The sequence below is a fragment of the Chiloscyllium punctatum genome, chromosome 18 (genome assembly GCF_047496795.1).
Source record: "Chiloscyllium punctatum isolate Juve2018m chromosome 18, sChiPun1.3, whole genome shotgun sequence".
Taxonomy (NCBI): Eukaryota; Metazoa; Chordata; class Chondrichthyes; order Orectolobiformes; family Hemiscylliidae; genus Chiloscyllium; species Chiloscyllium punctatum.
Window position 1 is genome coordinate 9,830,597 of NC_092756.1, and position 16,155 is coordinate 9,846,751.

Below are 16,155 nucleotides of genomic sequence, written 5' to 3' on the forward strand. Positions count from 1 at the left end.
GGTTTGCACATGGGAAAGCAAGCAAGAAAGCTCCGTTCTTGTCGATGTCAAAGGCTGCAGTTGAAGAGCAAAGCAGTTTCTGCCCAGTGTCGAACTGGGGACCTTTCGCGTGTAAGGCGAACGTGATGACCACTACACTACAGAAACAAGCCTCGGTCGTCCCCGCTGCAGCTCAGTGGCATCCAGCACTGAAAGTTGAAGCCATTCGACCTTTCACCTTTCTGTTTCCGTTAGCTCGTTGTTTAATGGGACTTGTTTAATTTTGGCTATGTGGTGAGCATGGACGAGATACACCGAAGTATCTGTTTCCACGCGGTGTACCCCAATAACGTTGTGTCGCTTACACCTGCTTTAAAGAATTACGTTTTTGCGGAGCTTACCGTCGCAGTCTGTGGCAAAATCTTTTCGTCTGTTCGACTGCTCACGGGAAAGGTAGCATTGTGAAACACTGCAGAAACGAACGACTTCCTTACTTTTGCTCCGACTGACCATACTCCGTGAAAATTTCCCAGATTCTCAGTTGAGGATTTTTGCAGCTGGAAGTTACCTCAGAAACCCTGTTAATTCGTAATGTATTGAGCGAATCGCAAAACAGAAAGCATTTAACACGGAACACAAACAAAACGGGAAAACCAAATGCATTTTCAGACACAGCGAGCATGAATGCTAAATGTGAGACAGTCAGGGGGCATGAGCCATAACGTAATCACACAACTAACAACAGGGCAATTCCAAACTACTCTTTCAAACATACTGGAGCCTGAGTGCACCACCACTTCCCAGACAATGCTGCAAAGAGACAAAAAAAGAACATAATAAGAATGGACCATAAAAAGTGAATTTCACCAATCACAGTCTCGATTAGATTATCTTTCCCTTCCGATGACTCCAGGACTGAAATGAAGGAAGTGGGAGAAATTCAATAACATATGACATCGAAATACATTGGAACGATTTTCTCATTGGCCAGAAAACCAAATAACGACGAGTCGAGTCACCGTAGGACTCTGTTTCGCAACAACGATGAAATAGCAGTCTCCATTCGGTTCCAGTAAAAGCTCAACTTGCCTGGAACAGAAAGCAAGAGTAGAGCCGCTGGCGATTTTCCGCGCGGGAGGCGAACACGAGCATGACAGCACAGACACTTTGGAAAATTCGGCACTTACCAACACCACAATCAATTCCCCGGGATGCAAACTCATTTTGCTTCTGTTTTAAACAGAAATGCCGCAGGGGATCGAAACAGCATTTAAACTAGCTGCTCCGCAGAAATGGCAGCGGTGGGATTCGAACCCACGCCTCTGTCGAGACTGGAGCCTTAATCCAGCGCCTTAGACTGCTCGGCCACACTACCAAAACGCCCACGACTCCATTTTCTTGCACTTCCAATTGTGTTCCTGCATAACAACAGATGTAAACTCACGTGAAAAGGGTTCCATGATCCCTCTCCGACTCGCACAGCTGCTGGGATGTGCCCGTCTACAATATCAATTTCTCAGCAGTTAACGATAGCCCATCAATCCAGACAAAAATCACTGGTAAACTGAGTCTATCTTCTCAGACTTCGATTCAGCTACAGATGTATCTGTGAGTGCGTGAGAATATATGATCGATTATGATTGGGTCAAATTACCATGAGCTACTTGACATTACTGCAATTTCGATTCTTGCTTTGCTCAATGATTTCACCCATTGCTCGAAACAGGACAACTTTCACGTTTACACGGAACATGAAACACACCGGACTACAGGGGAAATGCACAAAGCTGAGCAGGCCGTGTCCCAAATCATACCGTGCAGCATAGTTTCAGTCACTGTGTCTGTTTTGCAGAATAAGGTTCCCAAAGAATGTTCCACCCTAAAACCGGAGGTAGCATTACAATTCGAGAAGGACAGATTACATTGTGAGGAAGGTCTGACCTCGGGGCCGGTTCGAGATGCCACTTTCCTTGCCTTTTACCTAACCGTGCAATTTGCTGCAGATTGCACCTGGACATGAGCCTCATGGATACCAACTGAGTTGGAAACCTGTGTGGGAATCGATGAGAATAAGCGACTCAATAAAGTTTAACAAGTTCCATGGTGCTTTTTAGAAATGCAGTTTCTCTTCACCTCAATCCAAAAGGCAGTTTCCGAACATAGTAACAGAAGTCAAAAGGTAATTACCTCACCCCACCCCCACTCCGGAAGAGGTGCTAACTGCCCTTGATTGCTTTTTGTTCACGATGTGAAGAGCTCTCACGCCTGAGTCACCGTCACGTCTCTGGTTGCTGAGTGAATCACAACGAAGGACTTTCTCCAGAGCTGCAACTGCCTCACTTCCCCACTCGCCCTCCCCGTTTACATTTTCCTGCTCGTCAGTGATTTAATGAAAACCAAATGGATGCGATGTCATTCTGTAGCCTCTCTGTCGATTCCTCCGTTTCCGTTCCAACCTGGCTTAGATCTCGGGGCGCACCTTAATACTAGCGACGCTATGAAAGCACAGGTCCAGAGGTTCCTCTGAGAGTGGAATTTCTTTCATTGCTGTTGCTGATTGAATGAGCCACTAACGTGCGAACTGCTCCAAAACATGATTCAGGACCTCTGGTGCCAATTCTCACACGTTGAATAACGACAGACACCTTCCAAATGAGGTCTTTCAGAGACGACTTTGGGATACATTTGACAGACAGACTAGTTGAGGAATCCGTGGTGCACTGTGACACCAGCACATCAGCTTCTTCCCTGTCTTTGAACCGGGCCGCCTGCGCAAGGAATGCGAATGCGGTAATGCTTTTCGTGGAAGGATCAGAAGGGGGTAACTACACTCTCAAACAGAATGGCATATGATCAGAACCAGGTTGGAGAAAAACTTTACAATGCTTTTGCACAGTAATTAAACGGAGCGGCATTGCATTGCACTACGAGCGACGATTTATTCGAGCAAACTCGAAGGCAGGTTTGCACATGGGAAAGCAAGCAAGAAAGCTCCGTTCTTGTCGATGTCAAAGGCTGCAGTTGAAGAGCAAAGCAGTTTCTGCCCAGTGTCGAACTGGGGACCTTTCGCGTGTAAGGCGAACGTGATGACCACTACACTACAGAAACAAGCCTCGGTCGTCCCCGCTGCAGCTCAGTGGCATCCAGCACTGAAAGTTGAAGCCATTCGACCTTTCACCTTTCTGTTTCCGTTAGCTCGTTGTTTAATGGGACTTGTTTAATTTTGGCTATGTGGTGAGCATGGACGAGATACACCGAAGTATCTGTTTCCACGCGGTGTACCCCAATAACGTTGTGTCGCTTACACCTGCTTTAAAGAATTACGTTTTTGCGGAGCTTACCGTCGCAGTCTGTGGCAAAATCTTTTCGTCTGTTCGACTGCTCACGGGAAAGGTAGCATTGTGAAACACTGCAGAAACGAACGACTTCCTTACTTTTGCTCCGACTGACCATACTCCGTGAAAATTTCCCAGATTCTCAGTTGAGGATTTTTGCAGCTGGAAGTTACCTCAGAAACCCTGTTAATTCGTAATGTATTGAGCGAATCGCAAAACAGAAAGCATTTAACACGGAACACAAACAAAACGGGAAAACCAAATGCATTTTCAGACACAGCGAGCATGAATGCTAAATGTGAGACAGTCAGGGGGCATGAGCCATAACGTAATCACACAACTAACAACAGGGCAATTCCAAACTACTCTTTCAAACATACTGGAGCCTGAGTGCACCACCACTTCCCAGACAATGCTGCAAAGAGACAAAAAAAGAACATAATAAGAATGGACCATAAAAAGTGAATTTCACCAATCACAGTCTCGATTAGATTACCTTTCCCTTCCGATGACTCCAGGACTGAAATGAAGGAAGTGGGAGAAATTCAATAACATATGACATCGAAATACATTGGAACGATTTTCTCATTGGCCAGAAAACCAAATAACGACGAGTCGAGTCACCGTAGGACTCTGTTTCGCAACAACGATGAAATAGCAGTCTCCATTCGGTTCCAGTAAAAGCTCAACTTGCCTGGAACAGAAAGCAAGAGTAGAGCCGCTGGCGATTTTCCGCGCGGGAGGCGAACACGAGCATGACAGCACAGACACTTTGGAAAATTCGGCACTTACCAACACCACAATCAATTCCCCGGGATGCAAACTCATTTTGCTTCTGTTTTAAACAGAAATGCCGCAGGGGATCGAAACAGCATTTAAACTAGCTGCTCCGCAGAAATGGCAGCGGTGGGATTCGAACCCACGCCTCTGTCGAGACTGGAGCCTTAATCCAGCGCCTTAGACTGCTCGGCCACACTACCAAAACGCCCACGACTCCATTTTCTTGCACTTCCAATTGTGTTCCTGCATAACAACAGATGTAAACTCACGTGAAAAGGGTTCCATGATCCCTCTCCGACTCGCACAGCTGCTGGGATGTGCCCGTCTACAATATCAATTTCTCAGCAGTTAACGATAGCCCATCAATCCAGACAAAAATCACTGGTAAACTGAGTCTATCTTCTCAGACTTCGATTCAGCTACAGATGTATCTGTGAGTGCGTGAGAATATATGATCGATTATGATTGGGTCAAATTACCATGAGCTACTTGACATTACTGCAATTTCGATTCTTGCTTTGCTCAATGATTTCACCCATTGCTCGCAACAGGACAACTTTCACGTTTACACGGAACATGAAACACACCGGACTACAGGGGAAATGCACAAAGCTGAGCAGGCCGTGTCCCAAATCATACCGTGCAGCATAGTTTCAGTCACTGTGTCTGTTTTGCAGAATAAGGTTCCCAAAGAATGTTCCACCCTAAAACCGGAGGTAGCATTACAATTCGAGAAGGACAGATTACATTGTGAGGAAGGTCTGACCTCGGGGCCGGTTCGAGATGCCACTTTCCTTGCCTTTTACCTAACCGTGCAATTTGCTGCAGATTGCACCTGGACATGAGCCTCATGGATACCAACTGAGTTGGAAACCTGTGTGGGAATCGATGAGAATAAGCGACTCAATAAAGTTTAACAAGTTCCATGGTGCTTTTTAGAAATGCAGTTTCTCTTCACCTCAATCCAAAAGGCAGTTTCCGAACATAGTAACAGAAGTCAAAAGGTAATTACCTCACCCCACCCCCACTCCGGAAGAGGTGCTAACTGCCCTTGATTGCTTTTTGTTCACGATGTGAAGAGCTCTCACGCCTGAGTCACCGTCACGTCTCTGGTTGCTGAGTGAATCACAACGAAGGACTTTCTCCAGAGCTGCAACTGCCTCACTTCCCCACTCGCCCTCCCCGTTTACATTTTCCTGCTCGTCAGTGATTTAATGAAAACCAAATGGATGCGATGTCATTCTGTAGCCTCTCTGTCGATTCCTCCGTTTCCGTTCCAACCTGGCTTAGATCTCGGGGCGCACCTTAATACTAGCGACGCTATGAAAGCACAGGTCCAGAGGTTCCTCTGAGAGTGGAATTTCTTTCATTGCTGTTGCTGATTGAATGAGCCACTAACGTGCGAACTGCTCCAAAACATGATTCAGGACCTCTGGTGCCAATTCTCACACGTTGAATAACGACAGACACCTTCCAAATGAGGTCTTTCAGAGACGACTTTGGGATACATTTGACAGACAGACTAGTTGAGGAATCCGTGGTGCACTGTGACACCAGCACATCAGCTTCTTCCCTGTCTTTGAACCGGGCCGCCTGCGCAAGGAATGCGAATGCGGTAATGCTTTTCGTGGAAGGATCAGAAGGGGGTAACTACACTCTCAAACAGAATGGCATATGATCAGAACCAGGTTGGAGAAAAACTTTACAATGCTTTTGCACAGTAATTAAACGGAGCGGCATTGCATTGCACTACGAGCGACGATTTATTCGAGCAAACTCGAAGGCAGGTTTGCACATGGGAAAGCAAGCAAGAAAGCTCCGTTCTTGTCGATGTCAAAGGCTGCAGTTGAAGAGCAAAGCAGTTTCTGCCCAGTGTCGAACTGGGGACCTTTCGCGTGTAAGGCGAACGTGATGACCACTACACTACAGAAACAAGCCTCGGTCGTCCCCGCTGCAGCTCAGTGGCATCCAGCACTGAAAGTTGAAGCCATTCGACCTTTCACCTTTCTGTTTCCGTTAGCTCGTTGTTTAATGGGACTTGTTTAATTTTGGCTATGTGGTGAGCATGGACGAGATACACCGAAGTATCTGTTTCCACGCGGTGTACCCCAATAACGTTGTGTCGCTTACACCTGCTTTAAAGAATTACGTTTTTGCGGAGCTTACCGTCGCAGTCTGTGGCAAAATCTTTTCGTCTGTTCGACTGCTCACGGGAAAGGTAGCATTGTGAAACACTGCAGAAACGAACGACTTCCTTACTTTTGCTCCGACTGACCATACTCCGTGAAAATTTCCCAGATTCTCAGTTGAGGATTTTTGCAGCTGGAAGTTACCTCAGAAACCCTGTTAATTCGTAATGTATTGAGCGAATCGCAAAACAGAAAGCATTTAACACGGAACACAAACAAAACGGGAAAACCAAATGCATTTTCAGACACAGCGAGCATGAATGCTAAATGTGAGACAGTCAGGGGGCATGAGCCATAACGTAATCACACAACTAACAACAGGGCAATTCCAAACTACTCTTTCAAACATACTGGAGCCTGAGTGCACCACCACTTCCCAGACAATGCTGCAAAGAGACAAAAAAAGAACATAATAAGAATGGACCATAAAAAGTGAATTTCACCAATCACAGTCTCGATTAGATTACCTTTCCCTTCCGATGACTCCAGGACTGAAATGAAGGAAGTGGGAGAAATTCAATAACATATGACATCGAAATACATTGGAACGATTTTCTCATTGGCCAGAAAACCAAATAACGACGAGTCGAGTCACCGTAGGACTCTGTTTCGCAACAACGATGAAATAGCAGTCTCCATTCGGTTCCAGTAAAAGCTCAACTTGCCTGGAACAGAAAGCAAGAGTAGAGCCGCTGGCGATTTTCCGCGCGGGAGGCGAACACGAGCATGACAGCACAGACACTTTGGAAAATTCGGCACTTACCAACACCACAATCAATTCCCCGGGATGCAAACTCATTTTGCTTCTGTTTTAAACAGAAATGCCGCAGGGGATCGAAACAGCATTTAAACTAGCTGCTCCGCAGAAATGGCAGCGGTGGGATTCGAACCCACGCCTCTGTCGAGACTGGAGCCTTAATCCAGCGCCTTAGACTGCTCGGCCACACTACCAAAACGCCCACGACTCCATTTTCTTGCACTTCCAATTGTGTTCCTGCATAACAACAGATGTAAACTCACGTGAAAAGGGTTCCATGATCCCTCTCCGACTCGCACAGCTGCTGGGATGTGCCCGTCTACAATATCAATTTCTCAGCAGTTAACGATAGCCCATCAATCCAGACAAAAATCACTGGTAAACTGAGTCTATCTTCTCAGACTTCGATTCAGCTACAGATGTATCTGTGAGTGCGTGAGAATATATGATCGATTATGATTGGGTCAAATTACCATGAGCTACTTGACATTACTGCAATTTCGATTCTTGCTTTGCTCAATGATTTCACCCATTGCTCGAAACAGGACAACTTTCACGTTTACACGGAACATGAAACACACCGGACTACAGGGGAAATGCACAAAGCTGAGCAGGCCGTGTCCCAAATCATACCGTGCAGCATAGTTTCAGTCACTGTGTCTGTTTTGCAGAATAAGGTTCCCAAAGAATGTTCCACCCTAAAACCGGAGGTAGCATTACAATTCGAGAAGGACAGATTACATTGTGAGGAAGGTCTGACCTCGGGGCCGGTTCGAGATGCCACTTTCCTTGCCTTTTACCTAACCGTGCAATTTGCTGCAGATTGCACCTGGACATGAGCCTCATGGATACCAACTGAGTTGGAAACCTGTGTGGGAATCGATGAGAATAAGCGACTCAATAAAGTTTAACAAGTTCCATGGTGCTTTTTAGAAATGCAGTTTCTCTTCACCTCAATCCAAAAGGCAGTTTCCGAACATAGTAACAGAAGTCAAAAGGTAATTACCTCACCCCACCCCCACTCCGGAAGAGGTGCTAACTGCCCTTGATTGCTTTTTGTTCACGATGTGAAGAGCTCTCACGCCTGAGTCACCGTCACGTCTCTGGTTGCTGAGTGAATCACAACGAAGGACTTTCTCCAGAGCTGCAACTGCCTCACTTCCCCACTCGCCCTCCCCGTTTACATTTTCCTGCTCGTCAGTGATTTAATGAAAACCAAATGGATGCGATGTCATTCTGTAGCCTCTCTGTCGATTCCTCCGTTTCCGTTCCAACCTGGCTTAGATCTCGGGGCGCACCTTAATACTAGCGACGCTATGAAAGCACAGGTCCAGAGGTTCCTCTGAGAGTGGAATTTCTTTCATTGCTGTTGCTGATTGAATGAGCCACTAACGTGCGAACTGCTCCAAAACATGATTCAGGACCTCTGGTGCCAATTCTCACACGTTGAATAACGACAGACACCTTCCAAATGAGGTCTTTCAGAGACGACTTTGGGATACATTTGACAGACAGACTAGTTGAGGAATCCGTGGTGCACTGTGACACCAGCACATCAGCTTCTTCCCTGTCTTTGAACCGGGCCGCCTGCGCAAGGAATGCGAATGCGGTAATGCTTTTCGTGGAAGGATCAGAAGGGGGTAACTACACTCTCAAACAGAATGGCATATGATCAGAACCAGGTTGGAGAAAAACTTTACAATGCTTTTGCACAGTAATTAAACGGAGCGGCATTGCATTGCACTACGAGCGACGATTTATTCGAGCAAACTCGAAGGCAGGTTTGCACATGGGAAAGCAAGCAAGAAAGCTCCGTTCTTGTCGATGTCAAAGGCTGCAGTTGAAGAGCAAAGCAGTTTCTGCCCAGTGTCGAACTGGGGACCTTTCGCGTGTAAGGCGAACGTGATGACCACTACACTACAGAAACAAGCCTCGGTCGTCCCCGCTGCAGCTCAGTGGCATCCAGCACTGAAAGTTGAAGCCATTCGACCTTTCACCTTTCTGTTTCCGTTAGCTCGTTGTTTAATGGGACTTGTTTAATTTTGGCTATGTGGTGAGCATGGACGAGATACACCGAAGTATCTGTTTCCACGCGGTGTACCCCAATAACTTTGTGTCGCTTACACCTGCTTTAAAGAATTACGTTTTTGCGGAGCTTACCGTCGCAGTCTGTGGCAAAACCTTTTCGTCTGTTCGACTGCTCACGGGAAAGGTAGCATTGTGAAACACTGCAGAAACGAACGACTTCCTTACTTTTGCTCCGACTGACCATACTCCGTGAAAATTTCCCAGATTCTCAGTTGAGGATTTTTGCAGCTGGAAGTTACCTCAGAAACCCTGTTAATTCGTAATGTATTGAGCGAATCGCAAAACAGAAAGCATTTAACACGGAACACAAACAAAACGGGAAAACCAAATGCATTTTCAGACACAGCGAGCATGAATGCTAAATGTGAGACAGTCAGGGGGCATGAGCCATAACGTAATCACACAACTAACAACAGGGCAATTCCAAACTACTCTTTCAAACATACTGGAGCCTGAGTGCACCACCACTTCCCAGACAATGCTGCAAAGAGACAAAAAAAGAACATAATAAGAATGGACCATAAAAAGTGAATTTCACCAATCACAGTCTCGATTAGATTACCTTTCCCTTCCGATGACTCCAGGACTGAAATGAAGGAAGTGGGAGAAATTCAATAACATATGACATCGAAATACATTGGAACGATTTTCTCATTGGCCAGAAAACCAAATAACGACGAGTCGAGTCACCGTAGGACTCTGTTTCGCAACAACGATGAAATAGCAGTCTCCATTCGGTTCCAGTAAAAGCTCAACTTGCCTGGAACAGAAAGCAAGAGTAGAGCCGCTGGTGATTTTCCGCGCGGGAGGCGAACACGAGCATGACAGCACAGACACTTTGGAAAATTCGGCACTTACCAACACCACAATCAATTCCCCGGGATGCAAACTCATTTTGCTTCTGTTTTAAACAGAAATGCCGCAGGGGATCGAAACAGCATTTAAACTAGCTGCTCCGCAGAAATGGCAGCGGTGGGATTCGAACCCACGCCTCTGTCGAGACTGGAGCCTTAATCCAGCGCCTTAGACTGCTCGGCCACACTACCAAAACGCCCACGACTCCATTTTCTTGCACTTCCAATTGTGTTCCTGCATAACAACAGATGTAAACTCACGTGAAAAGGGTTCCATGATCCCTCTCCGACTCGCACAGCTGCTGGGATGTGCCCGTCTACAATATCAATTTCTCAGCAGTTAACGATAGCCCATCAATCCAGACAAAAATCACTGGTAAACTGAGTCTATCTTCTCAGACTTCGATTCAGCTACAGATGTATCTGTGAGTGCGTGAGAATATATGATCGATTATGATTGGGTCAAATTACCATGAGCTACTTGACATTACTGCAATTTCGATTCTTGCTTTGCTCAATGATTTCACCCATTGCTCGAAACAGGACAACTTTCACGTTTACACGGAACATGAAACACACCGGACTACAGGGGAAATGCACAAAGCTGAGCAGGCCGTGTCCCAAATCATACCGTGCAGCATAGTTTCAGTCACTGTGTCTGTTTTGCAGAATAAGGTTCCCAAAGAATGTTCCACCCTAAAACCGGAGGTAGCATTACAATTCGAGAAGGACAGATTACATTGTGAGGAAGGTCTGACCTCGGGGCCGGTTCGAGATGCCACTTTCCTTGCCTTTTACCTAACCGTGCAATTTGCTGCAGATTGCACCTGGACATGAGCCTCATGGATACCAACTGAGTTGGAAACCTGTGTGGGAATCGATGAGAATAAGCGACTCAATAAAGTTTAACAAGTTCCATGGTGCTTTTTAGAAATGCAGTTTCTCTTCACCTCAATCCAAAAGGCAGTTTCCGAACATAGTAACAGAAGTCAAAAGGTAATTACCTCACCCCACCCCCACTCCGGAAGAGGTGCTAACTGCCCTTGATTGCTTTTTGTTCACGATGTGAAGAGCTCTCACGCCTGAGTCACCGTCACGTCTCTGGTTGCTGAGTGAATCACAACGAAGGACTTTCTCCAGAGCTGCAACTGCCTCACTTCCCCACTCGCCCTCCCCGTTTACATTTTCCTGCTCGTCAGTGATTTAATGAAAACCAAATGGATGCGATGTCATTCTGTAGCCTCTCTGTCGATTCCTCCGTTTCCGTTCCAACCTGGCTTAGATCTCGGGGCGCACCTTAATACTAGCGACGCTATGAAAGCACAGGTCCAGAGGTTCCTCTGAGAGTGGAATTTCTTTCATTGCTGTTGCTGATTGAATGAGCCACTAACGTGCGAACTGCTCCAAAACATGATTCAGGACCTCTGGTGCCAATTCTCACACGTTGAATAACGACAGACACCTTCCAAATGAGGTCTTTCAGAGACGACTTTGGGATACATTTGACAGACAGACTAGTTGAGGAATCCGTGGTGCACTGTGACACCAGCACATCAGCTTCTTCCCTGTCTTTGAACCGGGCCGCCTGCGCAAGGAATGCGAATGCGGTAATGCTTTTCGTGGAAGGATCAGAAGGGGGTAACTACACTCTCAAACAGAATGGCATATGATCAGAACCAGGTTGGAGAAAAACTTTACAATGCTTTTGCACAGTAATTAAACGGAGCGGCATTGCATTGCACTACGAGCGACGATTTATTCGAGCAAACTCGAAGGCAGGTTTGCACATGGGAAAGCAAGCAAGAAAGCTCCGTTCTTGTCGATGTCAAAGGCTGCAGTTGAAGAGCAAAGCAGTTTCTGCCCAGTGTCGAACTGGGGACCTTTCGCGTGTAAGGCGAACGTGATGACCACTACACTACAGAAACAAGCCTCGGTCGTCCCCGCTGCAGCTCAGTGGCATCCAGCACTGAAAGTTGAAGCCATTCGACCTTTCACCTTTCTGTTTCCGTTAGCTCGTTGTTTAATGGGACTTGTTTAATTTTGGCTATGTGGTGAGCATGGACGAGATACACCGAAGTATCTGTTTCCACGCGGTGTACCCCAATAACGTTGTGTCGCTTACACCTGCTTTAAAGAATTACGTTTTTGCGGAGCTTACCGTCGCAGTCTGTGGCAAAATCTTTTCGTCTGTTCGACTGCTCACGGGAAAGGTAGCATTGTGAAACACTGCAGAAACGAACGACTTCCTTACTTTTGCTCCGACTGACCATACTCCGTGAAAATTTCCCAGATTCTCAGTTGAGGATTTTTGCAGCTGGAAGTTACCTCAGAAACCCTGTTAATTCGTAATGTATTGAGCGAATCGCAAAACAGAAAGCATTTAACACGGAACACAAACAAAACGGGAAAACCAAATGCATTTTCAGACACAGCGAGCATGAATGCTAAATGTGAGACAGTCAGGGGGCATGAGCCATAACGTAATCACACAACTAACAACAGGGCAATTCCAAACTACTCTTTCAAACATACTGGAGCCTGAGTGCACCACCACTTCCCAGACAATGCTGCAAAGAGACAAAAAAAGAACATAATAAGAATGGACCATAAAAAGTGAATTTCACCAATCACAGTCTCGATTAGATTACCTTTCCCTTCCGATGACTCCAGGACTGAAATGAAGGAAGTGGGAGAAATTCAATAACATATGACATCGAAATACATTGGAACGATTTTCTCATTGGCCAGAAAACCAAATAACGACGAGTCGAGTCACCGTAGGACTCTGTTTCGCAACAACGATGAAATAGCAGTCTCCATTCGGTTCCAGTAAAAGCTCAACTTGCCTGGAACAGAAAGCAAGAGTAGAGCCGCTGGTGATTTTCCGCGCGGGAGGCGAACACGAGCATGACAGCACAGACACTTTGGAAAATTCGGCACTTACCAACACCACAATCAATTCCCCGGGATGCAAACTCATTTTGCTTCTGTTTTAAACAGAAATGCCGCAGGGGATCGAAACAGCATTTAAACTAGCTGCTCCGCAGAAATGGCAGCGGTGGGATTCGAACCCACGCCTCTGTCGAGACTGGAGCCTTAATCCAGCGCCTTAGACTGCTCGGCCACACTACCAAAACGCCCACGACTCCCTTTTCTTGCACTTCCAATTGTGTTCCTGCATAACAACAGATGTAAACTCACGTGAAAAGGGTTCCATGATCCCTCTCCGACTCGCACAGCTGCTGGGATGTGCCCGTCTACAATATCAATTTCTCAGCAGTTAACGATAGCCCATCAATCCAGACAAAAATCACTGGTAAACTGAGTCTATCTTCTCAGACTTCGATTCAGCTACAGATGTATCTGTGAGTGCGTGAGAATATATGATCGATTATGATTGGGTCAAATTACCATGAGCTACTTGACATTACTGCAATTTCGATTCTTGCTTTGCTCAATGATTTCACCCATTGCTCGAAACAGGACAACTTTCACGTTTACACGGAACATGAAACACACCGGACTACAGGGGAAATGCACAAAGCTGAGCAGGCCGTGTCCCAAATCATACCGTGCAGCATAGTTTCAGTCACTGTGTCTGTTTTGCAGAATAAGGTTCCCAAAGAATGTTCCACCCTAAAACCGGAGGTAGCATTACAATTCGAGAAGGACAGATTACATTGTGAGGAAGGTCTGACCTCGGGGCCGGTTCGAGATGCCACTTTCCTTGCCTTTTACCTAACCGTGCAATTTGCTGCAGATTGCACCTGGACATGAGCCTCATGGATACCAACTGAGTTGGAAACCTGTGTGGGAATCGATGAGAATAAGCGACTCAATAAAGTTTAACAAGTTCCATGGTGCTTTTTAGAAATGCAGTTTCTCTTCACCTCAATCCAAAAGGCAGTTTCCGAACATAGTAACAGAAGTCAAAAGGTAATTACCTCACCCCACCCCCACTCCGGAAGAGGTGCTAACTGCCCTTGATTGCTTTTTGTTCACGATGTGAAGAGCTCTCACGCCTGAGTCACCGTCACGTCTCTGGTTGCTGAGTGAATCACAACGAAGGACTTTCTCCAGAGCTGCAACTGCCTCACTTCCCCACTCGCCCTCCCCGTTTACATTTTCCTGCTCGTCAGTGATTTAATGAAAACCAAATGGATGCGATGTCATTCTGTAGCCTCTCTGTCGATTCCTCCGTTTCCGTTCCAACCTGGCTTAGATCTCGGGGCGCACCTTAATACTAGCGACGCTATGAAAGCACAGGTCCAGAGGTTCCTCTGAGAGTGGAATTTCTTTCATTGCTGTTGCTGATTGAATGAGCCACTAACGTGCGAACTGCTCCAAAACATGATTCAGGACCTCTGGTGCCAATTCTCACACGTTGAATAACGACAGACACCTTCCAAATGAGGTCTTTCAGAGACGACTTTGGGATACATTTGACAGACAGACTAGTTGAGGAATCCGTGGTGCACTGTGACACCAGCACATCAGCTTCTTCCCTGTCTTTGAACCGGGCCGCCTGCGCAAGGAATGCGAATGCGGTAATGCTTTTCGTGGAAGGATCAGAAGGGGGTAACTACACTCTCAAACAGAATGGCATATGATCAGAACCAGGTTGGAGAAAAACTTTACAATGCTTTTGCACAGTAATTAAACGGAGCGGCATTGCATTGCACTACGAGCGACGATTTATTCGAGCAAACTCGAAGGCAGGTTTGCACATGGGAAAGCAAGCAAGAAAGCTCCGTTCTTGTCGATGTCAAAGGCTGCAGTTGAAGAGCAAAGCAGTTTCTGCCCAGTTTCGAACTGGGGACCTTTCGCGTGTAAGGCGAACGTGATGACCACTACACTACAGAAACAAGCCTCGGTCGTCCCCGCTGCAGCTCAGTGGCATCCAGCACTGAAAGTTGAAGCCATTCGACCTTTCACCTTTCTGTTTCCGTTAGCTCGTTGTTTAATGGGACTTGTTTAATTTTGGCTATGTGGTGAGCATGGACGAGATACACCGAAGTATCTGTTTCCACGCGGTGTACCCCAATAACGTTGTGTCGCTTACACCTGCTTTAAAGAATTACGTTTTTGCGGAGCTTACCGTCGCAGTCTGTGGCAAAACCTTTTCGCCTGTTCGACTGCTCACGGGAAAGGTAGCATTGTGAAACACTGCAGAAACGAACGACTTCCTTACTTTTGCTCCGACTGACCATACTCCGTGAAAATTTCCCAGATTCTCAGTTGAGGATTTTTGCAGCTGGAAGTTACCTCAGAAACCCTGTTAATTCGTAATGTATTGAGCGAATCGCAAAACAGAAAGCATTTAACACGGAACACAAACAAAACGGGAAAACCAAATGCATTTTCAGACACAGCGAGCATGAATGCTAAATGTGAGACAGTCAGGGGGCATGAGCCATAACGTAATCACACAACTAACAACAGGGCAATTCCAAACTACTCTTTCAAACATACTGGAGCCTGAGTGCACCACCACTTCCCAGACAATGCTGCAAAGAGACAAAAAAAGAACATAATAAGAATGGACCATAAAAAGTGAATTTCACCAATCACAGTCTCGATTAGATTACCTTTCCCTTCCGATGACTCCAGGACTGAAATGAAGGAAGTGGGAGAAATTCAATAACATATGACATCGAAATACATTGGAACGATTTTCTCATTGGCCAGAAAACCAAATAACGACGAGTCGAGTCACCGTAGGACTCTGTTTCGCAACAACGATGAAATAGCAGTCTCCATTCGGTTCCAGTAAAAGCTCAACTTGCCTGGAACAGAAAGCAAGAGTAGAGCCGCTGGTGATTTTCCGCGCGGGAGGCGAACACGAGCATGACAGCACAGACACTTTGGAAAATTCGGCACTTACCAACACCACAATCAATTCCCCGGGATGCAAACTCATTTTGCTTCTGTTTTAAACAGAAATGCCGCAGGGGATCGAAACAGCATTTAAACTAGCTGCTCCGCAGAAATGGCAGCGGTGGGATTCGAACCCACGCCTCTGTCGAGACTGGAGCCTTAATCCAGCGCCTTAGACTGCTCGGCCACACTACCAAAACGCCCACGACTCCATTTTCTTGCACTTCCAATTGTGTTCCTGCATAACAACAGATGTAAACTCACGTGAAAAGGGTTCCATGATCCCTCTCCGACTC

General features: G+C 46.3%; 6 non-coding genes across 6 annotated transcripts; all 6 read right to left on the bottom strand.

The window, feature by feature from the left end:
- Positions 1 to 74: 74 nt before the first annotated feature.
- On the bottom strand, positions 75 to 147 carry trnav-uac (transfer RNA valine (anticodon UAC)). The gene has a single exon. It is a non-coding gene; the product is annotated as a tRNA-Val (tRNA).
- A 2,867-nt stretch (positions 148 to 3,014) lies between these two features.
- trnav-uac (transfer RNA valine (anticodon UAC)) lies at positions 3,015 to 3,087 on the bottom strand. Its single transcript has one exon. It is a non-coding gene; the product is annotated as a tRNA-Val (tRNA).
- A 2,867-nt stretch (positions 3,088 to 5,954) lies between these two features.
- On the bottom strand, positions 5,955 to 6,027 carry trnav-uac (transfer RNA valine (anticodon UAC)). Its single transcript has one exon. It is a non-coding gene; the product is annotated as a tRNA-Val (tRNA).
- A 2,867-nt stretch (positions 6,028 to 8,894) lies between these two features.
- trnav-uac (transfer RNA valine (anticodon UAC)) lies at positions 8,895 to 8,967 on the bottom strand. Its single transcript has one exon. It is a non-coding gene; the product is annotated as a tRNA-Val (tRNA).
- Positions 8,968 to 11,834: 2,867 nt separating this feature from the next.
- trnav-uac (transfer RNA valine (anticodon UAC)) lies at positions 11,835 to 11,907 on the bottom strand. The gene has a single exon. It is a non-coding gene; the product is annotated as a tRNA-Val (tRNA).
- Positions 11,908 to 14,774: 2,867 nt separating this feature from the next.
- Positions 14,775 to 14,847, bottom strand: trnav-uac (transfer RNA valine (anticodon UAC)). Its single transcript has one exon. It is a non-coding gene; the product is annotated as a tRNA-Val (tRNA).
- Positions 14,848 to 16,155: the final 1,308 nt, after the last annotated feature.